The following is a 12,496-nucleotide window of genomic DNA, read 5'->3' as shown; positions in this document are numbered from 1 at the left end:
AGCGCATCCGCCTTACCATTCTGGGACCCAGGGATGTACGTGATTTTAAATACGAACCTGGTGAGAAACATACTCCATCGAGCCTGGCGAGGGTTCAGTCTCCTCGCTGCCCGGATGTACTCCAGGTTCCGATGGTCAGTCAAAATGAGGAAAGGGTGTTGAGCCCCCTCAAGCCAATGCCTCCACACCTTAAGGGCTTGAACTACAGCTAACAGCTCCCTGTCCCCAACGTCATAGTTACGCTCCGCCGGGCTGAGCTTCTTTGAGTAAAAAGCACAGGGGCGGAGTTTAGGTGGCGTGCCGGACCGTTGAGAGAGAACGGCCCCTATACCAGCATCAGACGCGTCTACCTCGACCTGAAAGGGTAATGCGGGATCCGGATGCGCCAGCACCGGAGCCGACGTAAACAGGTCCTTCAGTCTCCTAAAGGCCCTGTCCGCATCGGGCTGACCACTGCAGGCGCACCGGACCCCCCTTCAGAAGGGACGTGATGGGAGCTGCCACCTGTCCAAAACCCCCGGATAAACCTCCGGTAGTAATTCGCAAAGCCCAAAAACTGCTGCACCTCTTTTACAGTAGTTGGGGTTTGCCAATTACGCACAGCGGACACACGATCCACCTCCATTCTCACCCCTGACGCGGACAACCGATAACCCAAAAAGGAGACCGACTCCTGGAAAAACAGACATTTCTCTGCCTTGACATATAGGTCGTGCTCCAACAGCCTCCTCAATACACGACGCACCAGGGTTATATGCTCGGCTCGGGTAGACGAGTACACCAGAATGTCATCAATGTACACGACCACCCCTTGTCCCTGCATATCCCGGAAAATGTCATCTACGAAGGATTGGAAGACTGATGGAGCAATCATCAACCCATAAGGCATGACGAGATATTCGAAATGACCTGACGTGGTACTAAACGCTGTCTTCCATTCGTCACCCTCCCTAATGCGCACCAAGTTATACGCGCTCCTGAGATCCAGTTTTGTGAAAAACCGCGCTCCATGCAATGACTCCGTCATGGTCGCAATCAGAGGGAGTGGATAACTGTATTTCACAGTAATCTGATTGAGACCACGGTAATCAATGCACGGGCGCAACCCTCCATCTTTCATTTTCACAAAAAAGAAGCTTGAGGAGGCGGGAGAAGTGGAGGGCCGAATGTATCCCTGTCTCAAAGATTCGGCTATGTAAGTCTCCATAGCTTTTCTCTCCTCTTGAGACAAAGGATACACATGGCTCCGTGGGAGCGCTGCTCCTGCCTGGAGATCAATCGCACAATCCCCCTGTCTATGAGGAGGCAACTGCGTCGCCCTAGTTTTGCTAAACACGAGAGCTAAATCCCCATATTCAGGCGGAATGTGCAGTGCGGGCACTTGGTTTGGACTTTCCACCGAAGTCGCCCCCACGGAAACACCCAGACATCGCCCCTCGCACTGAGCAGACCACCCATCGAGAGCCCTCTGTTGCCACGAAATAGCAGGGTTATGGGTGCTTAACCAGGGAATCCCCAGCACCACTGGGTACGCAGGAGAGTCGATCAGATACAGCTGTATAGTCTCCTCATGACCCCCCTGCGCACACATCCGAAGTGGCGCTGTGATCTCCCCTGATCAACCCCGACCCCAACGGGCGGCTATCTAAGGCATGAACGGGAAAAGGTTTGTCAACAAGTAGGAGAGGGATCCCTAACTCAAAACAAAACTTCCGATCAACAAAATTCCCAGCTGCGCCTGAATCTACTAGCGCCTTATGCTGGGAATGAGGTGCAACCTGTGGAAAACAAACAGGTATACAAAAGTGCGCAACAGAAAGCTCTGGGTAAGTGGGACGTCTACTCACCTGGGAGGCCCCCCAGTGCGTGGCCTGTTGTCTTCTCCCCCGGAGAACCCTCCCCAGCACCTGGCCGCAGTGTGCCCTCCACGACCGCACTTGGTGCAGGAGACAGGCCCCCTCGGGCTCCTCCTCCTCCGTTCTCTAGCGCCGGCACCCCCGAGCTCCATAGGGCTCGGCTCGGAGGTGCCGGAGGGCGGAATGGACGGACTCCCCCTCGGGACGTCCACGGGTGGCCAGCAGGGTGTCCAGACGGATGGACATATCGACCAACTGGTCGAAGGTAAGATGGGTATCCCTGCAGGCCAACTCACGTTGAACGTCCTCTCGTAGGCTACATCGAAAATGGTCGATGAGAGCCCGTTCATTCCACCCTGCATCCGCCGCTAGAGTCCGGTACTCTAGAGCGAACACCTGAGCGCTCCTCTTCCCCTGTCTCAAATGGACTAGACGCTCCCCCGCCGCTTTGCCCTCAGGTGGATGGTCGAACACGGCCTTGAAGCGGCGGGAGAACTCGGCGTAGGTGATGGTGTTGGCGTCCATCTTCCTCCACTCGGCGTTAGCCCACTCCAACGCCTTGCCCGTGAGACAGGAGATGAGGGCGGAAACGCTCTCGTATCCCGAGGGCACCGGGTGTACAGTGGCCAGGTAGAGCTCCACCTGCAGGAGGAACCCCTGACATCCGGCAGCTGTACCGTCATACGCCCTCGGGAGCGAGAGCCGAATCCCCCTGGGTTCCGAACCTGGGACTGGTGGACCGACCGATGGGGTGGGCAGGGTAGGTGGAGGTGTGGGTACCCTGCTGGCCTCCCATCAGTGCAAGGTGTTGATTACCTCCTGTAGAGCGGTCTCCAGTTGTCTTATCTGGCCCTCTTGCCCACGGAGATGCTCCTCGAGCGACACAGGCGTCACTGCCGATCCTGCTGATTCCATTAAGGTGTGTGATTCTGTCAAGGCGTGCTGAAGGTGGGTGTGGTGTATGAATCATGCGCAGGACGCAGAGGCTCAGTCCAAAGGCTTTAGTGCAATATATATAAAAGACAGAAGCACAATAAGCCCGAAGGCGAATACACGGCTCACACAGGCGACAAAACAAACGGCGCACAAACATGTGCAAAATAACCTCTCCAAAACACTGGAGGGAAAATGTAGCTCCAAACACGAAACAGAAGCGCAATCACACACAACGACAAGCACACACAACGAGAACTAAATAGGACACTAACGAGGACTAACAAGACACAGGTGTACAACATCCAGACAAAACCAAACGAACATGAAACATAGATCGGTGGCAGCTAGTACTCCGGGGACGACGACCGCCGAAGCCTGCCCGAACCAGGAGGAGGAGCAGCCTCGGCCGAAACCGTGACATCCTGCTTGGTTCTCCTGCTTGGTTCTCCTGCTTGGTTCTCCTGCTTGGTCCACTCTAGATAGGAGTACGTCTCTCTTCTTTCAGCAGCCAAATCCACCCATCTTCCTGTGAATCACACATTCTTGGTGGCGCAGGTCAGTGCCATGGGACCATTTGTGTTTCAAAGAGGAGCGCAATGATGATCAGATGAAATATGGCCATAGATGATTGGTCTTTCCCCTTGGCCTTCTGAAGTTGGTGTGTTTGAGTTTTTCAATAATTGATAATACTCCAGAAGTGTGAAACAGTGTCAAATACAGTCATGAAGACATACAGTGAGGGAAAGAAGTATTTGATCCCCTGCTGATTTTGTACGTTTGCCCACTGACAAAGAAATGATCAGTCTATAATTTTAATGGTAGGTTTATTTGAACAGTGAGAGACAGAATAACAACAACAAAATCCAGAAAAATGCATGTCAAAAATGTTATAAATTGATTTCAATTTTAATGAGGGAAATAAGTATTTGACCCCTCTGCAAAACATGACTTAGTACTTGGTGGCAAAACCCTTGTTGGCAATCACAGAGGTCAGACGTTTCTTGTAGTTAGCCACCAGGTTTGCACACATCTCAGGAGGGATTTTGTTCCACTCCTCTTTGCAGATCTTCTCCAAGTCATTAAGGTTTCGAGGCTGATGTTTGGCAACTCGAACCTTCAGCTCCCTCCACAGATTTTCTATGGGATTAAGGTCTGGAGACTGGCTAGGCCACTCCAGGACCTTAATGTTCTTCTTCTTGAGCCACTCCTTTGTTGCCTTGGCCGTGTGTTTTGGGTCATTGTCATGCTGGAATACCCATCCACGACCCATTTTCAATGCCCTGGCTGAGGGAAGGAGGTTCTCACCCAAGATTTGACGGTACATGACCCTGTCCATCGTCCCTTTGATGTGGTGAAGTTGTCCTGTCCCCTTAGCAGAAAAACACCCCCAAAGCATAATGTTTCCACCTCCATGTTTGACGGTGGGGATGGTGTTCTTGGGGTCATAGGCAGCATTCCTCCTCCTCCAGACACGGCGAGTTGAGTTGATGCCAAAGAGCTCGATTTTGGTCTCATCTGACCACAACACTTTCACCCAGTTCTCCTCTGAATCATTCAGATGTTCATTGGCAAACTTCAGACGGGCATGTATATGTGTTTTCTTGAGCAGGGGGACCTTGCGGGCGCTGCAGGATTTCAGTCCTTCACGGCGTAGTGTGTTACCAATTGTTTTCTTGGTGTCTATGGTCCCAGCTGCCTTGAGATCATTGACAAGATCCTCCCGTGTAGTTCTGGGCTGATTCCTCACCGTTCTCATGATCATTGCAACTCCACGAGGTGAGATCTTGCATGGAGCCCCAGGCCGAGGGAGATTGACAGTTATTTTGTGTTTCTTCCATTTGAGAATAATCGCACCAACTGTTGTCACGTTCTCACCAAGCTGCTTGGCGATGGTCTTGTAGCCCATTCCAGCCTTGTGTAGGTCTACAATCTTGTCCCTGACATCCTTGGAGAGCTCTTTGTTCTTGGCCATGGTGGAGAGTTTGGAATCTGATTGATTGATTGCTTCTGTGGACAGGTGTCTTTTATACAGTTAACAAGCTGAGATTAGGAGCACTCTCTTTAAGAGTGTGCTCCTAATCTCAGCTCATTACCTGTATAAAAGACACCTGGGAGCCAGAAATCTTTCTGATTGAGAGGGGGTCAAATACTTATTTCCCTCATTAAAATGCAAATCAATTTATAACATTTTTTGACATGCTTTTTTCTGGATTTTGTTGTTGTTATTCTGTCTTTCACTGTTCAAATAAACCTACCATTAAAATTATAGACTGATCATTTCTTTGTCAGTGGGCAAACGTACAAAATCAGCAGGGGATCAAATACTTTTTTTCCTCACTGTATATAGACATTGTGATGTCACGAGAGGCTGTGTCCTGGAGGGACGTTACATCCCCCTGAGATGGCTGCAAACCCAGACAGCTATGGCTCCATCTGCTGGTATGGTCGGGAACTCCAACCCTCTATGGCCAATCTTCCCGCGCAGCTGAAACCAATCAGGGGCTGATGGGCTGGAGTTGTTTTGAAGGGAAGAGACACGGTCTGGAAGGTGGGCTCTGGGAAGAAGAGAATTGTGTTATAATTTCGTTAGTTGCCGAAGACCTTTAATAAAATCCTTGTTTTGGTTGAACCTGGACTCCTTGCACTACTTGGGCAACCCCGCTGGAAGCGGTAGCCTCTCGTGGCATCACAGATGGTGGAGAATACAGGCACGCTCAAGCGTTAATAGTGCATGTCAGAGGAGGATACCGAAGGTTTGATCACCCAGTTTTCCAAGTTGGCCGTAGGCTCCCCCGCCGACTGAAATGGAGGACATATTGAAAGCCCTTGTTGCTGGCCAGCAAGCCCAGATGCAAGCAAACGTGGCTCTCTTGGAGGAGCAAAAGAAAGCCAACCTTCTGAAGGCAGAGGAATTGCAGTTGCAGAGACAGATGGTTGTCCAAAATACCCGCCCAATAAAGGCAAGTGGCTTTATATCTAAGATGGGAGCTACCGATGACATTGAGGCATACCTGCATGCATTTGAGGCCACGGCCACTAGGGAAGCCTGGCCCAAGCAACAGTGGGTTGGTCTGTTAGCCCCCTTCCTAACCGGGGAAGCGCTGAATGCTGTCCGGGACCTGGGCCCTGACCAGGTTACTGACTATGATGCCCTGAAGTCTGAGATCCTCAGCAGATATGGACTCACAAAATTTGGTATGGCCCAGCGCTTTCACAGTTGGACCTTCCAACCAGACCAACCTCCTCGGGCGCAGATGCATGAACTTGTCCGAATCGCAAGGAAATGGCTGGATCCGCAGAGGAATACAGCAGCGGCGGTGGTGGAGGCCGTTGTGGTGGATCGTTACCTACGCGCCCTGCCTTATGAGGCAAAACGGTTCATCAGTCAACAGGCCTTGACCACGGCTGATCTGACCGTGGAAGCGGTGGAAAAGTACCAGGCCACAGCGGAGATGCTGAATGCTTCCCGAAAAGACCCCAGGAGTGCGGCCCCACCACAAATGGGAAGGACCCGTCCAAAGGACCCCAAGGTCTCGAACCCAGCCACGTCAGGACTTATCCCGGCTCCAGGGGGAGCCAGAAACCAGGCGGGTCCAAGAAGAGTACACCAGGAGGGGGAAACTCGACAGTGTTACCGGTGTGGGGAGATGGGACATATCTCCTGGCAGTGTGGGAAACCAGCCGATGAACCTATGCCCACTGTGGAGTCCTCCAGCTCAGCACCCACACACCGTGTTGCCTCGCTCTTGGGAGTCGTAGATGGCGGCCCAGATCGACCCCCCACCTGCCCGGTAACTGTGAATCACCATGATGTGGAGGCCTTACTGGATTCTGGTAGCCGGGCCACCCTGGTGCGTAAGGATTTGGTGGGCCCAACGTGTCTGACCCCGGGGAAAGTCCTCCCAGTTTCCTGTGTCCATGGGGACACCAGAGAATACCCCATTACTGAACTTACAATGACCAGCACACGGGGAACCATACACACGACGGCGGGGGTGGTTGATTCCCTCCCCGTCCCTGTCCCTAATTGGACGAGACTGCCCAGCCTTTTACCCACTCTGGAGAGAGTCTCAGGAGAGGATAACCCGAGTACCTCGGAAACGGAGAGGCAAGACTCATCCTGGGAAGGCTCCGGTGCAATCCTCCGAGTTACTCACTCCCGCCCGGGCTCTGATAGGGATGGCAGGTGCCCAGACCGACACAGAGACGGAGCTACAGAATCTGGACAAAGAACTGTCTGGTCTGAAGGGGACCGCTGAGAGGTATCGTTTGTTAAAGCAACAGTTAGACATGAAGACAGAAGAGTTAGATATCCTCCAGGCTAAACTCCAACAGAGCTCCTTCCCTAAGCAACAGGAGGAGCTGGAGAGGCTGCGCAGGACCATCGAAGAGTGTGAGGAGACCCTGCGCAGTAGTAAGGAGGTCCAGAAGAAGGCAGAGGAGAAGTACAAGGTGTTGGAGAACAAGATGAAGAATGCGGAGGCAGAGAGAGAGAAGGAACTGAAAGCTGCTCAACAGAAGCTAAACTCTGCTAAAACCAAGGCTGATGCGTTCAGTAAGAAACTCAAGGAGAGACAACAGGAGGCTGAGTCCCTGGTCCTAGAGTTGGAGGAGTTGAAGAGAGAGCAGTCTGGCAAGCACCACGGCAATGCGGACGCCCTCTCCCGGCGTGATGCCTTCTTCGCTGCCTTTACCCCGACGAGGGACGTCGGTCCCGAGGAGGGGATGTGTGATGTCACGAGAGGCTGTGTCCTGGAGGGACGTTACATCCCCCTGAGATGGCTGCAAACCCAGACAGCTATGGCTCCATCTGCTGGTATGGTCGGGAACTCCAACCCTCTATGGCCAATCTTCCCGCGCAGCTGAAACCAATCAGGGGCTGATGGGCTGGAGTTGTTTTGAAGGGAAGAGACACGGTCTGGAAGGTGGGCTCTGGGAAGAAGAGAATTGTGTTATAATTTCGTTAGTTGCCGAAGACCTTTAATAAAATCCTTGTTTTGGTTGAACCTGGACTCCTTGCACTACTTGGGCAACCCCGCTGGAAGCGGTAGCCTCTCGTGGCATCACAACATACAGAACATATAGAAACTAATGGTGGACGGAATCTGGTCAGGATGGAGACAAACGCACCAGGATACATCTGTAGCCAAGCTGTGACATGTGGGTCAGTTGGTTTTAGTCACAGTGGTGATACTGACAGACATACCATATGGGGTAGATGGTTGAGAGATACAGTTACATTACACCTATGGACAGCTCCCCTCTGAATATCCTCCATCCTGGTAAACAAAGTTTACCATTACAATCAGACTATTCTGATCATACTTCTTCACTCTCATTGTTCCAGTGGCAGTTTATATTTTGACTACTGGCCTGGGTAAACCATGGGCCTGGTGGGTTCAGATAGAAATGTATAGTGTAGAACTGATATGATTGTCTGTCATGTATAATAGGGAATTGTGTCAACTCTATTTATTACATTTCTATCTGCAACATTCAGAATATTTCACTGCACATATATTTATATTAGTATTTTTTATAGATCCCCATTAGTTCCTGCCAAGGGAGCAGCTACTCCTCCTGGGGTCCAAACAAGATTAAGACGATTACATCACAAAAAAAATTCAATGTAACAATAAATCATACAAAACATTATTACACCACTACTCTGTAATACAAAATGTATAATATCCCAATGCAACAATATTACAACATTACAATTTCCGTGTGTGTAGAGTGTGTGTGTGTGTGTGTGTTAGCGTGTGTGTTTGTATGCGTGTGTGTGTGCCTGTGTATGTCTCTTCACAGTCTGTGTTGTTCAGTAAGGTGTAGTTTTATCTGGTTTTTAAAAAATCAGATGTTACTGCTTGCATGAGTTACTTGATATGGAATAGAGTTCTATGTGGTCATGGCTCTAAGTAGTACTGTGTGTTTCCCATAGTCTTTTCTGGCCTCGGGGACTGTGAAGAGACCTCATGACTTGTGGGGGTATGCATGGGTGTCTGAGCTGTGTGCTAGTCGTTTGAACAGACAGTTCAGTGCTTTCAACATGTCAATACCTCTCTCAAAGACAGGTAGTGGTGCAGTCAATCTCTCCTCTACTTTGAGCCAGGAGAGATTGACATGCATGTTATTGATGTTAGCTCTCCGTGTACATTTAAGGGCCAGCCGTGCAGCTCTGCTCTGGGCCAACTGTAATTTGCCTATGTCCCTGTTTGTGTCCCTCATGTCTCGGTTGCATGGGTATCAAGCAGAGTGACAGTGTTAAACTGGAGGATAGGTTGGAATGGATGGGAGAGAATTTCACCCTCACGTGTTTACATTTTCCAGTGACTGAGGAGAGACGGAGATAATGACTTACATCTGTGGACCTAAATCCACACGTCCTCCTTGATTTAGAGATTTAGGACAGCTCAAATGGATAAGCATGCTGTGTGTGTGTGTGTATGTGTGTGTGTGTGTGTGTGTGTGTGTGTGTGTGTGTGTGTGTGTGTGTGTGTGTGTGTGTGGACCTGTGAGGAACAGTAAAGATTCTTACATAAGTCTTTGATACTTGACTCTCTCTCCTCACCCAAGTGCCCAGCGTTTATTCCAGACCTTTCACATAAAACATTAACGGGCAACAAATACTCTAGTTAAACAAGAAGGTTATGTAGGGAGATGGAAAGAGGTATAACGTGTGTGTGTGTGTGTGTGTGTGTGTGTGTGTGTGTGTGTGTGTGTGTGTGTGTGTGTGTGTGTGTGTGTGTGTGGTATGTGTGTGTGTGAGTGTGTGTGTGTGTGTGTGTGTGTGTGTGTGTGTGTGTGTGTGTGTGTGTGTGCTCGTGGGTGTGTGTGTATGTGTGAGATGACGCACACTGACTATCCTCTCGTAGTCTGGTGATGGTTGGTGTCTCTTGGGTGAAGGCCTGTGATTCGGGCAGAACATGTTGAGTAGAGACCCACGTTGTAATGAGGTCACCTATCAGCTGTGTGCATACGTGTGTATGTGTGTGTGTGTGCGTGTGTGCGTGTGTGTGTGCGTGTGTGTGTGCGGGTGGGTGGGTGGGGCCAGTTATTAGCCGAGGCAATGGGAGCATTGTGAGTGTGCCTCATTTCCTATCAACCCCCAATCTGTCAGGGAGAGGAGGGAGGGAGGGAGGGAGGGAGGGAGGGAGGGAGGGAGGGAGGGAGGGAGGGAGGGAGGGAGGACCTCAGCAACATAAACAACTGACAGACCATATGAGAGATCTCAAATGGAGAAACTGATCTTCCTCACTTTGGGCTGCTCTCTTCAAACGATCTACACTGGCTGCTGTTGTTGTTCCTCTCTTATCCCTTTGCCTCGTTTGTTATGCTCGCTATCATTGGAGATTAATATGACATGTTACTTCTAATAGTTGCCATATGTTTTTCTACATTCCACATTTATAAGACCTCACATCAAAAAGACTGCCAAAATAACAGCTCACACATTGTAAAATACAGCTCAGAGAATGTAGTAGAGCCCCTCAGCAAATCTCCTAATTTGTTTGTGTGATAGAAACAAACCGCTTCAGTCGTTTTAATTGATAACATTTGTGCTTTGGTTCAATGTTCGCATTTCAAGAGCAGAAGGGGTCCCTTTTGAATAAACAAACAAGAAAAATAATATCTTCAAATGTGACTTCAGAGGTGACCACAACAGTTCCACAGAGCTAACTGCATGTGAAGAATGCAGTCAGGGCAACACTCAACACAAAAATGCAACCGCACACATAATAGGCGTTAAATGACTGGGAAAACAAGAACAACAAATTAATCTCTTTGTTTAAAGACCACATCTAAGAGATTCCATTATTAGTGTGCTTAGGACTGTTGATGAAGAAATCGTTCTTTCTCTCAATGAAAAAAAAAACATGATGAGAATTCCCAGAAATGGTATGTCTGTCGTGGCCATATGTCGGTTTAAAAAGTACTGTGTATACAACCTCAAGCCAAACATTTCATTCCCAATAATTGCAACACATAAATGTTTATAAGAAAACCACCAAAAAAGCCTTTTAGTGACCCTAGCTGAAACAATAAAAAACATTTGGTCAAAACAAAGAGAAAACCTTTAAGTCAAACATTTCACTCCAAATCATTGCAACACATGTTGATCAAACTGGCACACAGAGTGATTTCTGAAGGCCTTATAAAGGGTTTATGAACGCTTCATTGAACCTGTAGTTTGCTAAAAGTCGGACTAGTGATAAACCTTTACCATCTGAGCATAACCAAGGGGTTCAAGAAGGCTTCACATCACATTTCTGAATATCTATTAGACTCTTGGCCACTGTCTTCATCAGACAAGGACATTTATTTCATGGAGAAATAGAGTTCAGACACTGTACATGCTTTCTTAATCTTCCTCTAACTATTATGACTTCTATGGAAGTGGTTCAAAAATATAGATAAAAGAGACAGCCATGTTTGGTAGCAATAAAAAGTTGTGTGTCAATAGTGTTTCACCTCTCAGAAAAAAAGCTCCATGTTTGGTTTGTGAAACTTTCACCAGCGTTGTTTATAGAAACAGAGGGAGACAAAACTGACTTTGAGGTTTTAAGACACTGTTACTGCTCAGGCCTCTCATTCCTCAGTTGTGCCAAGTATCTACTCAGGAAGACGATGGGTGGGTAAGTACCATAACTGGTAAGAGCATAGATAGCCAAAACTATGTACAACACACTTCTTTAGGGTTCTTCTCTGCTTTGTTAAGACAATGGAGACATCAGGAAATGGTTGTGACTGAGTCATAACTAGACTAAGCACGCTTTCCAGCTTATAGCCATAATTACATATAAGCTCCTTGCTGACACTGCCAGATCTACAGTATAGTTATGTTGCTCATTCATTTGAGTATGGATTCTTCAGGGATTGAATAGTAGCCTATGGAACAACCTACAGAGGATGCATTTTTCAATAGGGATTGTAGTTGTAACAATTGAGTCCTGAAACATACTATTGTTGTACATTATTAGGATCTCTTTCAGCTCACCAAAGGGCTAGTCTTCCAAGAATTACATTCTCTTATGGAATGTACTAACTTGCCACTGTGGCATACTCACCAGCATGGTCTATATTATTACAGTGTGCCATTGGGGACATGGGTTAAAACCTGGAATGCACACTATTTCCCCTTCAGGAAGTGAAGCACGGAACGGAACTCTACCATAGACTAGAACCTACGCCCAGATCTCACCCTCGCACACGGTCGGATAGAGCTGCTCCGCTTCACTATCAACTCTCCTGGAAGTCTTTTCTATGGCTTTGTCCCAGTCAAAGTGAGGAAAGACATGAAAAAGAAGCACAAAAACTCTTAACATAATGTTGTTTTTATTACAAAGCACATATTTGATACATACATATGGCTTGTATTTTTATTGAAAAAAATACAAAAAAGGACAATACAAAATTATTAAAAGGTTATTTTAATATACACATCGGTCAAAAGTTTTAGAACACCTACTCATTCAAGAGTTTTTCTTTATTTTTACTGTTTTCTACATTGTAGAATAATAGTGAAGACATCAAAACTGTGAAATAACACATATGGAATCATGGAGTAACCAAAAAAGTGTTAAACAAATCAAAATATATTTTATATTTCAGATTCTTCAAATAGCCACTATTTGCCTTGATGACAGCTTTGCACATTCTTGGCATTCTCTCTACCAGTTTCACCTGGAATGCTTTTCCAACAG

This window comes from Coregonus clupeaformis, chromosome 21 (genome assembly GCF_020615455.1).
Source record: "Coregonus clupeaformis isolate EN_2021a chromosome 21, ASM2061545v1, whole genome shotgun sequence".
NCBI lineage: Eukaryota > Metazoa > Chordata > Actinopteri > Salmoniformes > Salmonidae > Coregonus > Coregonus clupeaformis.
The sequence above is the reverse complement of the archived record's forward strand: the minus strand, read 5'-3'. Positions refer to the sequence as shown.